Source organism: Mustela erminea, chromosome 7, assembly GCF_009829155.1.
Source record: "Mustela erminea isolate mMusErm1 chromosome 7, mMusErm1.Pri, whole genome shotgun sequence".
NCBI lineage: Eukaryota > Metazoa > Chordata > Mammalia > Carnivora > Mustelidae > Mustela > Mustela erminea.
Window position 1 is genome coordinate 71,088,367 of NC_045620.1, and position 20,969 is coordinate 71,109,335.

The window sequence follows — 20,969 nt, forward strand, 5'->3', positions numbered from 1 at the left end:
GTCCACCACCCAGTTACCCCAACCCCTCTCACCCCCTTCCCTCCAGCAACCCTCAGTTTGTTTCCTGTGATTAAGAATCTCTATGTTCTGTCTTCCTCTGATTTCATCTTGTTTTATTTTTCCTTCTCTTCCCCATGATCCTCTGTTTTGTTTCTTAAATTCCACATGAGTGAGATCATATGCTAATTGTCTTTCTCTGATTGACTTACTTCTCTTAGTGTGATACTCTCTAGCTCCATCCATGTCATTGCCAATGGTGAGATTTTTTTTTTTTTTTTTTTTTTTGGTGTCTGAGTAGTGAATACATTTTCTCTTGACTTTGTTCCTGGTGATGTGGTTTAGAGCTCAGGCTGGATAACTACAACAGACAAATTACCAGTCCATCATTTATCAGCTTTGTGATTATGCCTAAACATTATAATTCTCCAATCCCTCCTCTCTAAAATGTGGGGAAATATTTACCTAGAGGTTAAAGAGTTGATACTTATAAAATTATTAGCATAGAGTTTGGCCAAAAATGTCATCCAGTTATCCTGTATAAAATTTTTGTTTTTAATCGCACTGCATGGTATCTGCCCTCAGCAGCTCATTCCTGCTGGGTGTTCAAAGGACAGTGCAATAGAAACTCAGTATCTGGTATCGTTGGTTTTCTTGGCTTTGTGCATGTTAAACCTGGTATTTTTACTGAAACAGTATTCTTAACGGTTTTTTATACTGCTCAGCTGGAGATAATTTTCAAGAGGAAGTAATGCTTCTCCTTTTCTAGGGTGTTTGAAATTGAGAACCAGACAGATCCACACTCAGACCCTAAACAGGGCCCTGAAGTTTACATTGGATCCCAAAGATTACAGGGGTGACAGTGACAACTGTGGATTGTTCTTTTTAAAAGGGCTGTTTTGAAGATTATGATTCTAACTTTGGAGGAACTATGGTGATGAGCCGTGACTGGGAGTGGAAGTAATCACATATAAAAACTCCTTAAATAAAAATTTATTGGCTTTAAAAAAAAATTTTGTTTTTAATACTATAAAATCAATCCATTAAAGTTTTACTTCATGGCAAACTCTTTTCATTTCTTGATTAATAAAACATTCCCTAACCCCCAAATTATAAAGATATCTCCCTCTTTTTTCTTCTAGTTTTTCTATAATATTGCAATGCCTTTATTATTTAATTACACGAATGGTATGTGAGAAGAAACTAATTCTACTTTTTCCCCACATGCATAATCAGTTATTCCAATATTATCTATTCACTATTACATCCTTGCCTCACAGTTTTTAACAGTACACATCACATACTAAACTCCGTATGTACTTGATCCACTGTGAGACTCTATTCTTCTCCATATACCTGTTTGTCTGTTTCTGTGCCGGAAACAGGCTGCTTAGTTATAGTCATTCCATAGTATCTTTTTTAAAAAAGATTTTATTTAGTTATTTGACACGGAGAAAGAGAGCCAGAGAACACAAGCAGAGGGAGTGGCAGGAGAGGGAGAAGCCAATTCCCCTCTGAGCAGGGAGCCCAACTGGGGCTCCCTCCCAGGACCCTGAGATCATGATGTGAGCTGAAGGCAGATGCTTAGCCAAATGAGACACCCAGGTGCCCCTCATAATACCTTTTAATATCATGTTGGTAACCTGATCATCTTTCTCAAAAATATATCCTTTTATGCAAATTTGCGCTTGCTTATTACCTTCAGAAATAATTTGTCAAGGCCCCCAATCCCTTATGAGTTAAATTGCCCTAGCTCTGTCATTTAATTTAAAGCTTGAAAATCATCCCATCCAGAGGCACACAGTTGTTTGTTTGTTTTTTTTTTCCTACACATTTAGGTCCTGTTTTCTGTCTTTCAGTAAAAGTTTTATTATTTTCTTTATGTTAGTCTTGCACAAGGCCAAGATTTTCTAATGTTTGGGAAAGATTTTCATAGTCCTAAAATCTTCATGCAGGTAAAATATATTAATGATTTAAACATCTGCATTTACTTGATAGACATGATGATTTGACAGAAAATTCCCTCAAAATTTTTGCCTTCCCACTTTGGCCTTTTATCCTGATTATGCTAAGTAACTGAATTGGTAAGAATAAGATCTATTCTTCATAATAGTCTTTCAGATCTCAAAAAGGATTTTTTTTACCATATATATACATATATATATGGTGAAAGAAATATATCTATATATCATATTACTTTAAAATTAAATCTGTGGAAAGGAACATCCCTATAAATTCTAGTAGACACTATCCAGAAAATAACAACAAATATTCTAACTGGAAAAAAACAAGCAGCCCCCAGGTATGTGGCTAATCTCTGAGACATTATAGTCAGAAAGTAAGGATTAAACCACACTGGTATGACTTTTAATCTCATGTACTTATGGGATAGAATAAAATTCTATCTACCAGCTCATGAGGAGACATTCTTACCTCTGAATTGTATTTCTACATATAGGCTATCCTCCAGTTTGAAGGAAAATAATTCTTTGAAATTACTCACCAGTAACAACCCTAAAGGACAAAAAGTCACATCAGAAGTATAAATAGCCATCTTTCTCCTGCAATTTCAATACTGAGGTGCAACACTTTACCCATTAACCCAGGAAACAAAAATATTGTGATTTAAGTCAATTCCAGATGCTGGGCAAAGCTACAGGTTTGTTAAATATAATTTTTTTCTTTTTAGAAGCATGGCCCCATTAATTTCTTGGGTTTTGATATTGAAAATAACATGTCAAACATAGGTATATTCCAAATGAGACCGAAAATAAACACAGTCCAGAAAGCAGTATTTCTCTATAAGCTGTATAGAAAAGTAGCTCTAATTTTCATTTCTAGGAGAAAACAAATGATACGAGAATGAAAAAAAAAAAAAAAAGTAACACTGCTGCCTCTAGAGTTAATATACCTACATCTCTCTATCACTTTACTGGCTTTTGTTTTTCTTTCTATGTAATATTTATCATTACCTAAGGTACAAAATAATTATTTATTTACCTTCACATCTCCCACTGAAGTGTGAGTTTTGTGAGGGCAGGGGATTTTGACTCTTGTCATGGTGGCTGTCTATCATTATATTCCAGGGGCTGTGTCTAGCACCTAAGAGGCACTCAGTGACTATTGATTGAAATATTTATAATTAATTTTATCTGTAAGTTGCACATGAGCCAAAGAGTTAAAGCTAACCAAATAAGTCATTTTGAAATACAAATGAAAATTTCTATTGTTATTATCCAAGACCCTTTTAAACTTTACTCTGCTTAAAATCAAATTTGATTATGGAGCTAAAGGAAAGGTACTGCTTGAATGTAAGATCAGGGGTGATTTTTATTTACATGACTCCTTGTCTAAGGAGGGAAAACAGATGGTAACCATATATTAAACAGATCATTTAATTACATTTGTTCAAAGTGTCACCAAGGAAGGAAAACCAAGATGTACCTTGATGGCAAATACTCAAATGGCACCTGGGAAAGGTACATTTCAGTTGCTGGAACCTGAAAAAAGAGTAAGGGTTAAAGCAAGTGGGAAGGGCAAGGAATATTCTAAGTAGCTCTAGTGACACCTAGAAAGTTCTGAGGCCAGAAAGATATTAACAAATTTTAGAAACTATGAGAATGAAGACATACTAGAAAAGAATCAGGACAAAACAGGTGGAAGGCAGCATTCTGGTGGTAGACCTTCTTTTCATGCTGAATCTGCAGTCCTTGGAACTTTCTGGAACTTTCCTACACCCAGAATAACTCTCCCTGCCAGATGCTGTGACAATAAGAAGTAGAAGCAGGAAGTACTCTGAAATTGGCTGATTTGTTTAGTGACAAGAATGACTTCTAGCTGATGGGAAAAGGCATTTTGTATTCAGAAAGTTTGAAATTTCTTAGATGGTTTTCATAAGCACACTGTGATATGAGAGCCCATACTGAGGAGAATCAGCTCTTTGGCTGCAGATCTGAGATCTTTCCCTGAGAAAAGAGAAGGAAGCCAAACCTCATCAATCTATTTTCACACTAGTGACACAAATAGGTTCAACTTACTCAACTATGAAAAACTCACTTTTCCTATGATTCCTGAAATGCCATAATTGTTCCTGACTCTGTACTTGGATTTTCTCTTTTTTTCTTTGACTTGTCCCACTAAGCACATACTTGTAAAATCACCTGAAGTCCCACTACCACTTCCTCAGTTAGCCATTCCTCCCTGATCTTTTCTATTACTTATACCCTTTATTACAGTTTCTCCTCAATCACATGATTCCTGAGGTAAAGAGGTGGAAGAAGGCAGGAGAGAACCAGAAAGTAGAAAGACTACAAATGGGAATTTAGAGTATTTTTCTCAGAAGTGAGTTTCTAAAGTGGATGTAAAGACCAATTCAAGGTCAAGCATTACACTCTTTGGGAGAACATTATTCAATTTGGGAGTCCTGTTTTAATATTTTTCTATAGAATCTCTGTGCACTAGGATGTCCTATCAATCAAATAATTACCTACCAAACAAATCATATCTCTCAAACACTTCTCTACTTTACACATGTTTGCTTGAAGATTGTCTTGAAGTAGAAAAAAGTAGAAACTTACAGACAGATGGCCAAAGGGAAAAAAATATATAAACTATTTCATTTATTAACCAGTATTAAGGGCCTTGTAGTTCTTATTCTAGGTGTTTAATACACGTGTAAGGTACAAAATATCTGCGATTATGAAAACCAATTTAGAGAAATTCCTTGGTCTTCCAAAGAAAAACTGATAAAGAACATGAATAAATAAACCAGGAATTAAATAACCAGTAAACTTATGAAAAATTATACAATTTTATAGGCATTCAAAGAAATTTAAGGACAAATAAAATAGGAATTTTAAAAAATATTTTTATTTATTTGACAGAAAGAGAGATCACATGTAGGCAGAGAGGCAGGCGGGGGTGGGGGTGGGGTGGGGAGCAGGCTCCCTGCTGAGCAGAGAGCCCGATGCAGACTCGATCCCAGGACCCTGAGATCATGACCTGAGCAGAAGGCAGAGGCTTTAACCCACTGAGCACCCCAAAACAGGAATATTGTTTAGCTTACAATATTCAACACTGCTAGGTATAATATGACCAGTGCTGAGTACTCTAATAGAGATAAAAAGTGGTATAACTTCTAGGTAATGTAAGTTGGCAAGTTGCTTCAAGACTCAAGGAAACGTTCTACCCTTGTCCTAATAATTCCACTTTTAAATAATATAGCCAAGGGGAAAAAAAATCAGGAATATGAACAAAAAATCTGTATAGCCGATGTTAATTACAGCCCTAATTTCAGGAAAATTGTAAATAATTAAAATATTCAATTATTGAGAAATTGTTAATTTATGAAACATTAGGAAGGAATATTTTGCCACCATTAACAATTATACTTTCATATTCTAATGATGAAAGAAAATAATATTTCCCACATAAATAACAAGATAAAGCTTGGACATACAAATTGTATAAGAAATTGCATGATTATTATATTATATAAATGCATATGAATGATACACACACAGACACATATAAACACATTTCTAGAAGGAAATACAATAGAAAGTTACCATTTCTGTGTTTTATAGTAGTGTGTGTGGTGGTTTTTTTTCTCGGTTTTTTTTTTTTTTTTTGCTTTAAATCTTTCTGTCTCTTTCATGTTTTTCAATAATGAATGCTTTTTTTTTATAACCAGGGAAAAGTTAATAATATTAAATTCTTAATTTAGACTGATTTTGCCATGTGAATGAATTATTCTACATAAATAGCTCCCTTTTACAAGTCAAGCCAAAAAGATACCATGCCATATTGGGTTCTACAGAGACTCAATTGCCAACAATGACATAATACAAAACCTCCCACAGAGACCCTCTTCTCTTTCACACAACACTGCATTTTTTTTTTTTTTTTAGCAGTGTCTAACAGTTGGAAATGCTGAGAAGCTACAGATGAGATCATTAGTAGAAAGTATTTTCTATTGTGCTTTTGTCAGGGAAAATCCCTTAGTACATCTATTTCTGAGTTGTGTTTTTACCTGGGCTGACAAAATTTAAAGCAATAATATATATAAAAATGCACCTGTGAACATCTTCCTCTACCACATGGAATTCACTTTGGCTATCACACTGATAAAGATCATTTGTCCTGGGCTTGTCCTCTGTGTGACCCTGTATTTGGAGGGTATGAAAGACTGAAAGATAACAAGTGTTCAAATTTTCCAAAGATGACACCTGAGCAACCATTTCTCCTAGAATTCACCAGAGATAGGAAAAAAAAAAAAAAAAAAAAAAAACACAAACACCAAAAAAACCAAAAACCCTGCAACCTTTTATGGTCTATAATTCAAGTATACTACTTGTTCCTAATCAAGAGAATTAATGGATCAACTCAGTCACAAAATACCCCAGTGGACATGGGTTTAACAATCAGCCTGCCTTCACATCATGCCATCATGGTGGACTGAGAACCCAAGGACTTACTTAAACCCACTTATCCACTCTTATAGCATCTTTGACCTTTACCCTTGTAAGCCACCGTGGCGTTTGGTTTCTGAGAGCATCTTCGTGGGGGCTGCTCTCGTATAAATATATATCCAAGCAAATCCTCAAAACTCATAGTCTCTGAGTTTTTCTTGGCAGTTAATCTGAACTGAACCCCTTCAGATGCCAGTATCTGTGTGCTGGGTCAGGGGAGCCCAGCAGCAAATTCAGCTTAATTTTTAACACCCATTCTTGCCTGAAAGGTTTTATGTTTCCTTTATCAACCTATAGAGAGGATGAATAATAGAAATATATTCACATACAGATTTGAATATAATCTGATTACAATTTGCCTTTTTCTCCTTGCAGAGAACACTCCACAACTCCTACAACTTCATGGAAGCAGGCACAGCTAAGGGGGCCTAGATTTTAAGATAGGAAAATCAAATTTTAAACTTCTGTTTACAGAAATTTGTTCATTCCTTCCCTTGATAGATTGACAGGTTTTGCTTTTTATTGTGTGTCAGCCTCTCCTTGCTGGGGGTGGAGGAGAGGTCTGTTTGTGCCAATGACATTGCGATTTTAGCTGAATGTCTTTGGAATCATGTCAAATGGGACTAATGATACATATTGCATTACCTGATTCCTGTGGAAGATCAAGTGCAATCAGAGGAAAATGGATTTACATACTACCATCTGAAAACTCTTACACTAGACGATAACTCTTCCAGGGACAGGAAGTTATATTGACTCCCTAGCTCTCTTCCTGGCACAGAATACCGATTTCACTGTTTAGGGGCTGATTTGTTTCATGAATGGGAATGAATTTTAGATGCCATTGCTGCCCTTGCTCTTTCCCTAAAATGGGAAAAAATGAAGCAGGTGGCCACCTACAGCTAACAGCTATAGGTGGTCTAAACCCAGATTAAAACAAAGTGGACACTGGTGGTGTTTCTATTTCTCCTCCAGTTGTTTCTGTCTCCCAGTTTGGGCCATTCTGATCAGAAATGCTCTTGCTCCTAGGAATGTGAAGAACTCAATTGTGCCCTGTCCTCAGGGTATGCAGATATAATATAAATGTCTGCTGTGATAATCATATACTGAGAACACTGCTTTTATTTATGCTATTGTAAGGTAGTTAGGAAAAGTCATTCCAATGCAAGAAAAGATCCCCAAGTGTGCAGCCCCTGCTTTGTGAGGCCAGACCTCCTTGCCATTGCCTTTATATATACGACAAAACGGGATTTCGGTCAGAGCAAGCAGGGTACGGTTCCTGATGTTGTGTGTTAACACAGCACATTGTTTCTGGGGAGATGTCAACACAGTTCTCGAAGGATGATTCACTTTCCGGTACTATGCTTTCTTCCTGTGGATCCTCATAAAAACCTGCTTTGAAATTTAAGCACTGAAGAAAAGCGCTTCCAAACAATTAATGTGACAGCAAACACACCAATAAACCTGTGGGCATCAGCCTAGTATTTTACCCCCATCTTTAATGTCAGGTTGCTTTTCTCTTCCAGAGGTCAGGAAAACAAACACTCGGTGAGCTCATTATATGCATGCCCAAACGAGCAGAAAAATAGGCGCCTTTCCAAATGCCAGACAATGAAACCTAGGATTTTTCTTTGTACCTCACTGTAATTTGGGTGATAAAACGCTTGCTAATACAAGCTATTAAAACCAACCAACACACGGAAACCAGTATCTCAGAGTCTATTTAAAAAAAAACCCTCACTGTGTTCTTAATTAACTTTTGACTTTTAAACCAAAAATGTCAGTCAAGAAGTACAAAGCCTTCTTTAGCACTCTCTAACTTAAAATTTAGAGATCCTGAATATGTCAAGATGGAAAAAACAAAGTATAAAAATAAGTAATAGAAAATTCATTTTAGCCAACACTTTGGAATTAATTTTAAGTGGCAGAAAACTATACAATAGGGAACCATTTCTCTATGGTTTCTGGTATCTAATGAATTAGGTTGCAGTAAACTTTATTACCAGGCACTCAAAATAGCTCTTCAACTATGGCTTCTTTCAATAACTGGCAAGAAACTAATTGATATCCACAATAATGACCCCAAATCATTGTAAAGTCCTGGAAATGAGAATCAGATCATGGTAAAAATAAGTAATTTTGCATAGTTTTGTTATTGGGCTATTTTATTTTCAATTTACTTGAAATCAGTGATCTATATGTTGTGCTTGTATATAGTAATTCTCTCCTGTGAAAATGCCCTCTGACCATGTTGGGGGAAAAAAAAATTGACTTTATCCTTAGGAGCTTTTCTAAAGGAAAACTAATTCTATAAAGTAAAGAATGTGAACTTGCTGACAAAACATGTTCTCTTCCATTTCCCTGCCTTCCCCAACCCCACCCCTTCTTTTTTCCATCACTCATAATGATAGGATTAGTACAATTTGTGCTGGGGCTTTGGAACTATGATAAACAAGGACAGTTTTCTGGTCCTAATCAACTCCTGTTAAAATAAGCACTGCATAATAATAGTCTACTCAGAGTTGCTCTGAAAACACAACAATCCCTAACATTCCATGTATAATGAACCCTATTTAAATGAACGGGTTCTTGTAAGGTCTTTATGAGCTACTCCATGGAAGGAAAGGTACTGCACTCTGGAGTAGTGGAGAGTTATCCTGCAGAAAGTTGCAGGCTGGGCTGTCTGCACAATGGCTTCCCTGGTAAAAATCGGAGAGGCAATGTTAACTTCTCATTATATTTCTATTTTATTTCACACATCTCTTCTACAACCAACACCCTTCATCATTCCTATCTTCCCTTGAAATGTTCCCCTCTTTGACCTTCAGGCTTCTATATTCATGGTTTTATTTGTATATTTTAAAAAAAAAAGGTCTAATACATTTTTGGAGGTATATTTTATGCATCATAATTTCACTTCTTTTACGTGTACAATTCAATAAGCTTTGGTAAATTTACAGTGTTGTGCAAACCATCACCACATCTAATTTTACATTTCCATTGCTCCAAAAAGAAATCTTGTGCCCATTTACAGTAACTCCCTGTTGCCATTCTCAGGCAGATCCAGGCAACCACTAATCTTTGTCACTATGGATTTGTCTTTTCTTGACAATTATACAGAGTCATATAATCTGTGGATTTTGTGCCTGACTTCCTTCAGTTAGCATAATGTGCCCGAGGCTCGTCCATGTGGCACCATGTAGTATATGGTATATGATAGTATTCCACTGAATGGATATATTACATTTTGCTTATCCACCCACCCATAGATGGACACTTGAGTTGTTTCTACTTCTTGCTATTATGAATAATGCTTGATGAGGGAGCAGGAGGCTGGCTGAGGACAGAGCAAAAGCTGGCGCCTTGCACCCCCCTCTCCACCTGCTCCCCTCCGTAATGTGTGTAGCATTCCTCAGGCACTCCTGACTGCCATAAACGATAAACAAATAGTTAACTTGCAGAGATCACAATCCTGCAAGACAGGAATCTCCCTTGCTCTACAAATGTCCTGGAGATCTACAAACAGGGAGTTTACCTTATCAATAGCACAAATTTCCAGAGGCAAATAACTCTCAGTTCCCCAAGCCCTAATTTCTCCCTCCCCATCATAAACGAAACTGGAGGAGGCTGAGGTAGAAGGGAATGTAAATGATAGCAGGATCATAACACCACACCACGAATCTCCCAAGTACCTTGATGTTAATGGCTGACCTAAAGAAGACATTGATCAAGCCACAAGGACAAGGCCTCCTCCCGGCACCTTGTAGGCCCTCTTTAACATATGAAAACTCCGTTGAAACCTCCCTTCCCTTCACACCCCCACAATGGCAAGATATATAACCTGCCATCCCTCACAACCCAGGGCAGCAGCTGTTCCTGCCCACGGGTCCTGTCCCCGTGCTTTAATAAACCACCATTTTGCACCAAAGATGTCTCAAGAATTCTTTCTTGGTCATCGGCTCTGGACCTCAGCCCACCGAACCTCACTTAGGTTCTAGAACTTCATCACTGCTATGCAAGAACACCTATGTACAAGTTCTTGTGTGGACATATTTTCATTTCTCTTGGGTAGATTCCTAGAAGCCTTGAGTGATATGTAAAATCTATGTTTAACATTTTAAGAAACTGCCAAAAAGTTTTCCAAAGTTTTACATTACAACCAGCAATGTATGAGGGTTCCAGTTTCTCTTTGTTCCCACCAGATCTTGTTACCATCTATCTTTTTGATTATAGCCATCTCAGTGGGTAAACTTCATTGTGGTTTGAATTTGCATTTCCCTAATGGCTTATAATGTTGACCATCTCTCATTTGTGTCTCAGTGTTTGTTTGTTTTTTTAATCCTTTTCTTATTACTGTTCTTTGATGTGTTTGGTGTCCCACTCGTATATAATTAAGTCACATATTTAAATCCCTGCAGCTTATGGCTCACTCTCAATCTATCTTCATGAAATTACTAAGGTCCTGCTTCTATCTGGAAAAGAGGTAAGTAAACTGAATTTTAAATTTATACATCAACGATACAGAAAATTTCAGGTTTACCTTGATCTATATAACTACTTAACTACTTAAATTATATAACTACTTAAATTATTAACTACTTAAATTATTAGTATAGTACAAGCATTTGGATTTCAAGTTAATATGTTGACCACATGATCACACCTCCCTGCTCTCGTACTGCCTCATGGATAGTATAGGATTCACCTGGCTGGAAACACTTTCAATTTAGAAGGCAGCTGTCATCACTATCTTTTCAACCTGCTTTATTTTGTGTCCTTTTTCTTTTGTGACATAATGGCTGCAGCTGAGGCACACAAGTAGAACCACACTATCTCCTCCTCCCTGCCTTCCCTTCTGGCTTTTTCATCTTCCTATCTAATCAGTACCCAATAGTATGACTTCATGCAAAGGTTTAGATGACGCTTAAACAAAAATTATTGTCCATTTTACAGTGTGCAGCCAAGTGAACATGGGGAGACAGGAGAACAAAGCAAGGAACAAAAGAGCAGGAAAGGTCAAATTAATTTAAGTCCTTTGCAAGATGGGGGAACATGTCAGATTTTGATGTAAAATAGAAAGTTTGCAAAACTGGTATTGTTTGATGTGTGGTGTCTTGGCCAATTTAAAAGAAGCAATAAACTACGACTAAATAGTAAAATGGACTGATCTGGTTATCCATATTTTTCTATTGGAAAGTAGCAAGCATTGGGGCAAGATACAGTTCTCTCTTCCCTCTTTACTGTTTCTTCTGTGTTTTTTTTTTCTTTCTCTTTTCCCTTTCAACAACAATAAAAAAGCACTAATCTTTCTTTCATGCTTTAATAAAGAACCAAAAAGGACTTCATTTAATGCCTTTTTATTTATTCTTCAAACAAACCCCTCTTTCTAAATTAAAAAGCCATTGCTCTGGAACCCAGATTTTTCTAACCTTTAACTTAGGGATGAAAAGTACATGTTTCCCAATCAGGATGTGTTTAGAAAAATTCTGATAAATAAAATCTTAGCTGGTCCAGTTTGAAAAGGATGCAATGCTTGATTGGATGTAAAATGACAATTAAACTGAAATGAAAAAATGTTTGCTGACAGCCAAAAAGCTACACTGGTATGACTTAGTTTGAGAGCTACATTTTGGCATCTTGCTGGGAAAAAAATACCTGTGAATGGGGAAGACTTGTTTTTGTTTTAGAAGGGCAGGGGAAAGAAAGGGGACTCTGAAGGCTAGGACATCATTTTTTACACATTCACCATAAAATATACAGCTGATATTTATAATATTAGTTTTATAGTAGTATAAATTTATAAATTGATACTTATTTTTGGTATCAATGTTTCTACAAGGAAAAAATACTTAAGAGGAGGAGATAAGGAAGGAGACAAGGAATTCTTAGATCAGTGATTATTTGAAGGTAAAGTGACATATAAATGTGGTGAAATTAACTTAAACCATTTTCAATCTAATTACCAGTACAAAAAAAATTGGGAAGGTGCTGGTCTCTAAGCTTCAGAATGCTTAGGTAAAACCACTATAAATCCGTCCAGTCTACCATTAAAATAGATCTACAATCTAATCATTTTCATCATTTCCACTGCTGCCACCCTCACCTGAGTCACCAGCATCTCTCCTGAATTCCTGAAATATCTCCCAACCTGGTGTCCCTGAATCTACTCTTCTTCTTTCCAATCCCCAAGGTCCCTCCCAACACAAGAAATCAAAATGATGCTTTTAGTTGAATCACGTCACTCTGATGCAAATCCCACCCATGAGAAAATAAGTAGCCTTTTTGAGTTAGAAGCAGAAGAGGTGTCAATAAAAAAACTAAGTAATGTGTATATTCTACAAAGCAGTTCAATCTATACTAGCATAGTTACAGCCAGAAGCCATGAAAATGATCTGACAGTCACAAAGTAAAAGACAAGATAAATACGTGAATATTTAGAGAAATAGGAGTCTATAAACAGGAGTTTAGAAGTAACAATTTCCTCCATTGCATGTAGTTTTTTGTCTGTTTAAACATGTGCACTGAGGTTAGTAAGTGGAAAGTGAAATTAACTTACCACCTAAGTAAATACTAATTTTGTTCACAAATGCATTGTTAAATATACTCAGTAGCCCATTTTGCTTCTCTTGGTTATTCATCACTGACAAGACAAGAGTTCTGTCTTACATTAATTATCACCATTAATTATTTGAAGGACAATTTACACCACAGCCCCCACGTTCTCATCATTCCATCCAGGTTCAAGAATGAAATGAACTAACAGCCAAAAACAAATTAACAAACAAACAAACAAACAAACAAAAAACACCTCTCATCAAGAACATTATCTCATTATACGTGAGACAAGATCACTTTATTATAAGAGATGTAAGTTATCATTAAAATTATTTCACTTTTTCATTGGTTTAAGAAAAAAAGAGGCAATCCTAGAGGATTCTTTTCTATTTTTTTTATGCTTTGCAAAGAAAGAAATTAAATGAAAGAGACATCACCAAGAACCATTCAGAAACAAACACAATTAATATTTTGTTAGTTTTGTTTCGTGCTTTAGCCACTAAACATGACATAGACAGTTTCCTGCCTCATTAAAAACTCTACAGAAACAAAAAAACAACTAAGCATCTCGTAGTTTCCCATCTCTCTGAAAAAAGTCAAAATTCTTAGAAGGGGCTGCATGATCTATCCCCACTCTTATATCTGTGAGTTCATCTTCCTACCACCCTAAGCTCTATACAGTGCTCCAGACACAACCACTACCCAGGGATATTTTTACAAGCCAGACAATTCCTGGACCACTGCCTTTCACTGGCCCTCACCTCTGCCTGGTATATTCTTCCAGATACCTGCATTGCTTGTTCTCTGACCTGCTTCAAGTCTTCATTCCAATATCACCCACCCTTGCCCTTCTTTCCCTAGTTCTCCTTCATTTGTCTCCATTGAACTTTCATACCTTCTAATATTTCATAATTATTTCTGCTTAACATGTGTTGTCCAACTCCCATAAAGGAATGTAAAGTGGTCACAGGACAGGGATCTTCACTTTTTGTTTATTCAGTAGCCTCTCCAGAGTCTATGCTGATGCCACATTTATGATAGGCAGTTCTTAAATGATTATTGTTCCTCCTTGTGATAGGTCAAACGTGGAGTCCTAAAGCCCTTCCTCTCTCCTTGGGAAGTGGTAGGTGACTGCTTTCTACTGACTAGGGCTCTGTCGGAGCTGAAGGATAGACATCAGATAAGCGTTCTGCATTCTGCCCTCAAAAAGAACAAGAACGTCTTTTTAACTCTTTTACACTTGAAATTCTCATTTTCCTTTAAATCACAAGGATAATCTGTTGACCCTTACAACAGCTCCGAGCTATTATTATCCCCAATTGAGAGAGAAAGAAAGAGGCTGTAGGGTTTATTGAGGCCCTAAGTGGCAGAACCAGGACTAGTAAACCATGTTATTGGATTTCCTCTTCTATATAGTCACAATGGACTGCAGCCACATCTTAGATGATAGTAAATTAACAAGTAGACGGGAGTCTCCTTCTCCACCGCAAGAGAGGCTTTTAGTCTATGCATTTGGCCTCTGAATGACTATTTCAGAGAATGACTATTTCATTGTTATGCTTTCAGCAACTCTTAGCCTTTCTTTCATTTCTGTTGTTTGGTGCTTTTGTTTTGGTTTGCGGTGCACACACTTAGCCAGAATTTTTGTTTTACTTCATTTTATTCTATAATATAAACCCTACAGTTGCATTGTCCATCCCAGGGTCCAGAAAGAATTCACACCTTATTTAAGGTATAAATTCATTTGATTCAAACTCAGAATGACCCTAGTTGAGGTAAGAGCAGGTGGGGGTTTCTTTGCTTCAGAAGGGTGAATGACCAGCCCCATGGGACATAACTGGTAAGCCTCAAACCAAGAGCCTAACAAAGACCTTTTAAGTATACACCCAAACTTCTTAACTTACTGGAACTGTATTTGCTATTTTTGTGCTTCTGGTTTTCTTGTACGGTACATTTATGTAAGGGGAAGAAAATTACCTAAATTACTCTTACTACAAATGTCTTCTAGAAATATGTCACTTCTGAACTCCACTTCCATTTCCTGGCAATCATTCTGCCAGCATCATTCACAAACATTGATTCTTTGGAAGTTCCCTCCCACTCCATCCCTCACTATCTCTTCAGTCCCGTCACCTTCCTGTTTCTGAGCCTTCACTGCTATTCCCTCTGTGCCACCCTCAGTGATTTCAGTGGCATTTGCCAGATTCTAGGTCCAGACTTAACATCAGCTCCCCTTTGATCACATGAATAAAAGTGATTCCTTTTATCCCCTAACTATCCATATGATGTCCAGTTTTGAAAAACATCCTTCCTTCTTTTTAGAATCGTATAAGCTTTCTGAGAACAGGCTGTATGATTTCATACCACCCAGAATACATACAGCAGAGCACTTACACAGTGGGCAAGCAATAGGTAACTGAAGAATGAACCATTAATTCAAGAGATAGCCTCGGGTGGATTATTGGCAATGGTGATAGTAGGAAGCATCTGCTTGCTCCTTTTCACCACTCAGTGTCAGCACTCTTGGCCCTTTCTCAGGCGTCCATTTCTCTCACCAGTCACATGTCACTCATATAAAGGATGACAAGAGCTGTGGCTGCCTGGTTCCATCAAAAAGGGAAAATGCTAAATACATCAATTACATACTGCTTCAAGGTTCCATTGCATTGTAAATGGATATATAAGCATTGTTCTGTCACCAATGCACACTTTTTGATGTAGTAAACTATTTTTCATTTTCTTGGACATGTCTTACAATATTTACCCATTACAAAGAGCTTCATTATGTTTAATATGTATAGTTTCTCCTGCACAGAAAGCATGGCTATTTGATAGCTCTACTACCTGACCCATTATATTTGGATGTAGAGAGGATAATAAATGTCTTTCAAGAAAAAAGTAAGCATTTTTGATCCAAGAAGCTTAAAAATCACTTGTTTTGTAATATGTAGCTTAGTGATATATAATTAGGGGGTTAGCTTGATAAATGGAATGAATCTATTTAAAAATCATTTTGTGACATAGAATACTAAGAATATTATAATTTTAAGATACATAAATCATTTCAAATTTAAGAACCAAAGATAACCTCTATAAATGCCAAACTTATCTAGGAATATATTTTTCCATATTAGGAACTATATGTCATTTAAATATTCCTAAAGAAAAATTACTGGTTTATTTTTTAATCAACGTGAATTATGGTGGTGTTCACTCTCTCTCTCTTTTTTCTTTCTGAATCCACAACTTTAAAAAAATCTTCACTAGGACTTACCTCTCTAAGTTAGTCAATGATGAATATCTTACAATAAATTATAACCAATAATGAATTATAACTTGACTTTGCTTTGATTTCACCCTAAATTAAGTTTCTATTTTAATTAGATTTGAGGTTTTGAAGACACAATGGAATCTATGAAGTGTACTTGTACTTTATATTAAAGAATAAAATTATCATTAAAATTGCTCCACCAGGACTAGACTTTTTGACTGCTTTGTTCAGTGATTTATCCCAGCACCTAGAACAGTACCTGGTATACAGAGATGATCAACAAATATATCAACTGGATGAATGCCTCCTCACTCCTGCCCTTACACCTTGGAGAGGTGGAAGGACACAAGAGCCTAGAAGAGCCAAGCACCAAGCTAAGCTATTTGCACATTTCATATCGTTTAACTATCACAAATATTTTTTCTTGTGGGTATTATTATTTCTAAGTTACAAATGAGGAAAGAGAGGCATAAAAAGAAAGGCCACATCTGCTATCAAGATAACAGAGCTATTAAGTTGCAGAGTTAGGATCAAAGCCTTGAAGTCTGTCCATTGCAAATTCTGGCCTCTTAGCAACTTCCCACATTGCCTTCCTTCACCCAAAACCATTATAACTAGAAAGAATATCTCCACATCGTGTAAGAATATTGAGACGGACTAAGGTGAAATGACTTGTTCATATCTTCTTGAGTCAGTGCCACAACTAAGTCATATCCTAGTCACTAACTTGTCCAGGTTTTTAAGGGGATGGGGTTCTCCCAACTGAAACATTAAAACCCATCTGGGAAGAAGAAGAGACGTCCTGCAAGAGTAAAGTATAACATGCAGTTAGAAGAGGTGAGAGACTTGGCCATATGAGCAGGACCCTTGGTCACTGGTTTACATCACCGTGAAAGTCTGATAACTGGGCTCCCCAGGAAGCTAGCTGATACCATGTATCTGGTTGGCTGCTTATGATTTACAATGGGGGTCCTCTGAGATACTGGAGCAGGAACCCCCAGAACCTCATGGAGTCCCTTTACTAATATATCCAACAAAAATATACAGCATCTCAATTATGTGTTAGGCACAGGTCTGAGAGTTGGATATATAGAGAGAAAGATATAGAATAAATAAGTGCTGGGGATCTTAAGTATAGCATGGTTACTACAGTTAATAATACTGTATTGTATACTTGAAATTTGCTAAGAGAGTAGATGGTGAGTATTCTTAACATACACACACACACACACACACACCCCTTAAGTTAACTATGTGGTGATGGATGTGTCAATTTCATCATGGTAATCACTTCACAAGGTATACTATAGAAAATAAATACATTGAACACCTTAAATACGTAAAATGTTGTCAATATACCTCAATAAAATTGGTAAAAAGAAGTTTCTGACCTCAGAATTTCAAAGTCATTGTGTGTGTGCTCATGTTTGTCTTAAAATAACACTTCGTTTCATTATGTAGTATGAAATCATTATTATGACTGTAATTATCAAGGCTTTAGTGCTCCTTCCTGCTAGTATTTATGCTAATACTTCTACTATCTATATTTTACAGATAAAGAAATAGAAATTTATGGACATCAGGTGACTTGCTAGGTTCCTGCAGCAAATAGTGACAATCCAGAATACAGGCATCTCAGGACTTTCTGATATCAAAGACAGAATTCCTAACCCATCAGGGAAGAGGAGGTTCAGCAGAAGGTTCACAAAAGAACTGCCAATGATCAGTTTTTCACCTTATTTCTTATTTATATTTTTGTCCAGATTGTTTCCTCATCCCAGCTTCAGTTTAGCCCAGACTGCTTGAATCTAAGAACAAATCAGGCACGTGAATTTCTCTTTACTTTTTCAGAAACTAGTGTCATTCCATTTAGCAAATGCAAGTAGTGCTTTGCTCTATTACATTGCTCAACAATAGCTTATTCTTAATGGCCTCTACTTTTCCTTGCTTGTGCCTTAAATGTTCCCAGAGATTACCTGTGGGCTCTTTAGACACATAGCCCCAGAAGCTGGTGTGGTCTTCTATTGCTACATTAGGAAAATTCTGTGGAACAGTAACATGAGTGACAGTATCAGTATGCCTTCATAAAATGATGAAATTTTACAGAATTTCCCCTACCTTTTGAAACAGTTTTATCTTTTCATGGTTATTTAGAACCCAAAGTGGCACCATCCAACTTTCTGATGTATCATGTGAAGACTATCCCAGGTGCTTTTATATTAATTAAAACCCAAAATGCTTGACATGCAAACACAGTAGTAGCTGCCTCTCTCCAGGCAGGCTTGTTATTATATTCATGAAGTGCTTCCTGAAGGTTTCTTAGACTTGCAGACACTGGGAAGGGAATTGTTTGGTCTGTCCATCACTGCAATTCCTCCTAATTGTTATTTGTATTATTCTGTAAGGCTTTCACTCCCTACAGATTCTGTGACAGTATTAATATTATAATGTACATAGCATATATTTTCCAAGAGTCTGAGGGTGCTGTGTATAAAGTCTATTTCAATTCTTTCCAACAGACACTGAAGTGCTACGAACTAAACAGAATGTCCTTACCAAGGTTTGCATGAGTTAGAAAAGTATATCCTCTGCAAGGAAAAGCTGCTGGTTCATTTTTGTCTTCAGTATATTGAACACTACACCTACCTGCTTTATTCAGAGTTAGATTTTTGCACAGGCAGAGTTAGTGGCCACCTACACAAGTATGTTTTGAGACACACAGGAATGATCATCTATTTTGTTACAAACATCTCCATTAGTTCCCTAATTCTCCATTTTCTAACCTTCAAATTCTAGCCAAGAGAAGTATGAATGATTAGAAGATCAAGAGAAAGTGAGGACTGCCCACAGACAATTACTACAAAGTAAAAATATTACTTCTCCAATTAATACATCAGAATGCCTTATGGTGTTGAATAGCAAATTTTGATCCTTTAGTTTTTGAAGCAGTGAAAATTTTGACCAAGGAAATGTTTATTTAGGAGAATAAGATCCAACCTTTAGGTGATAGGGAGTAAGATGAGGCCACTGACAAGGAAGGTTTTGATATCGGACTTTCTAACCTTAAAGAGTAAACAACTCTTCCAGGAACTATAAAATCATTCATCCTTAGACCTCTCCATGGTCATTCTCACTTAGTAGATGTGGACTCATATCTGGAAAGTCTCATTTTTAAACAAACACCCAGGTGGTTCTACTAGATAATTCTGGTCCATAAACCAGTCCTTGAGAAATGATGCTCAGGGATGATAAACAAAGATACAGGTGATAGAGGCCAGAAGGAGAAGACATATCGAAGAAACCTTCAACCGTTTCACAGTATTTCCAATAGTTGGTATTCTTTTTTTTTTTTAATAGCTGATATTCTTAATATACTCCTTTGACTTAAAATGTCCATCCTGTATTTCTGCCCAATGAAACACCAACTTCACACCAACCATAGTTTTTTCCTGTCTCTAAAAGAAATCTTTGTTTTCCCCCAATCACTTACTCTTTTCCAGCTTTGTTGCTTATTCTTGCATCTCTCTGTATTTTAGATTCCTGGGTTTGGGGAGAATTTCTGGTTTTGTTGTTTGTAGGTTTGTTTTCAGGTAAATGAATCTTTGGGCTCTCCTTTCTGCTTCTTAGAAACATGCTTTTTGTTCATTTTTGTAGCTCCTCTGTCTCTACTGCTTTTAGAATATTGACTTCTGATCTGTGATCTTGGGTAAGAAACTGCCTATTTCAACCCTGACCCAATGGGGCCTTTAAGTTCAGGGTGACAGAATTTAACATAAACAGTCAAGTCATGATAAACAAAGAGAGAGAGATAGAGAACACTGAAAAAACATACTGTGAGGGTTCTTTAAAAAATTTAAAATAGAGGGGCACCTGGGTGGCTCAGTCATTAAGGGTCTGCCTTCAGCTCAGTCATGATCGCAGAGTCCTGGGATCGAGCTCCACATCAGGCTCCCTCTTCAGTGGGAAGCCTGCTTCTCCTTCTCGCTCTGCCCCTGTTGTATTCCCTCTCATGCTGTCTCTCTTTTTGTCAAATCAATAAATAAAATCTTTAAAAAAAGAAATACCACTACTAGGTATTTACCCAAAGTAAAGAAAAATACTAATTCAAGAAGATATGCACCCCTATACTTACTGCTGCATTATTCACAAGAGTCAAGATATGGAAGCAGCCCAAGTGTCCATCGATAAAAGAATGGATAAAAAATATATATGACATGCGTGTGCCTGCACACGTGCACACACACACACACACACACACACGCACACACAGACACACAGGGGAATATTACTTAGCCATAAAAAGGATGAAATATTGCCATTTGCAACAACATGGATGGACCTAGAGGGTATTATGCTAAGTGAAATAAGTCAGACAAATTAAGACAAATACCATATGATTTCACTCTTACGTGTAATCAAAAACAAAACAAGGGACTCCTGGGTGGCTCAGTGAGTTAAGCCTCTGCCTTCGGCTCAGGTCATGATCTCAGGGTCCTGGGATTGGGCTCTGCATCGGGCTTTCTGCTCAGCAGGGAGCCTGTTTCCCCCGCTCTCTCTCTGCCTGCCTCTCTGCCTACTTGTGATCTCTGTCTGTCAAATAAATAAATAAAATCTTAAAACAAAACAAAACCCGCAAGGGCATAAATAGCAAAAAAGAGAATCAGACCTAAAAAACC

The 20,969-nt window shown here is 36.9% G+C and overlaps 1 protein-coding gene and 1 non-coding gene across 28 annotated transcripts in view; one reads left to right on the forward strand and one right to left on the reverse strand.

Annotated features, from left to right (window-relative positions):
* NRXN1 (neurexin 1) overlaps positions 1-20,969 on the reverse strand; it is a 1,166,070-nt gene that overhangs the window by 746,518 nt on the left and 398,583 nt on the right. The window lies entirely within an intron of this gene.
* On the forward strand, positions 558-695 carry LOC116596678. The gene has a single exon (XR_004288260.1). It is a non-coding gene; the product is annotated as a small nucleolar RNA SNORA8 (small nucleolar RNA).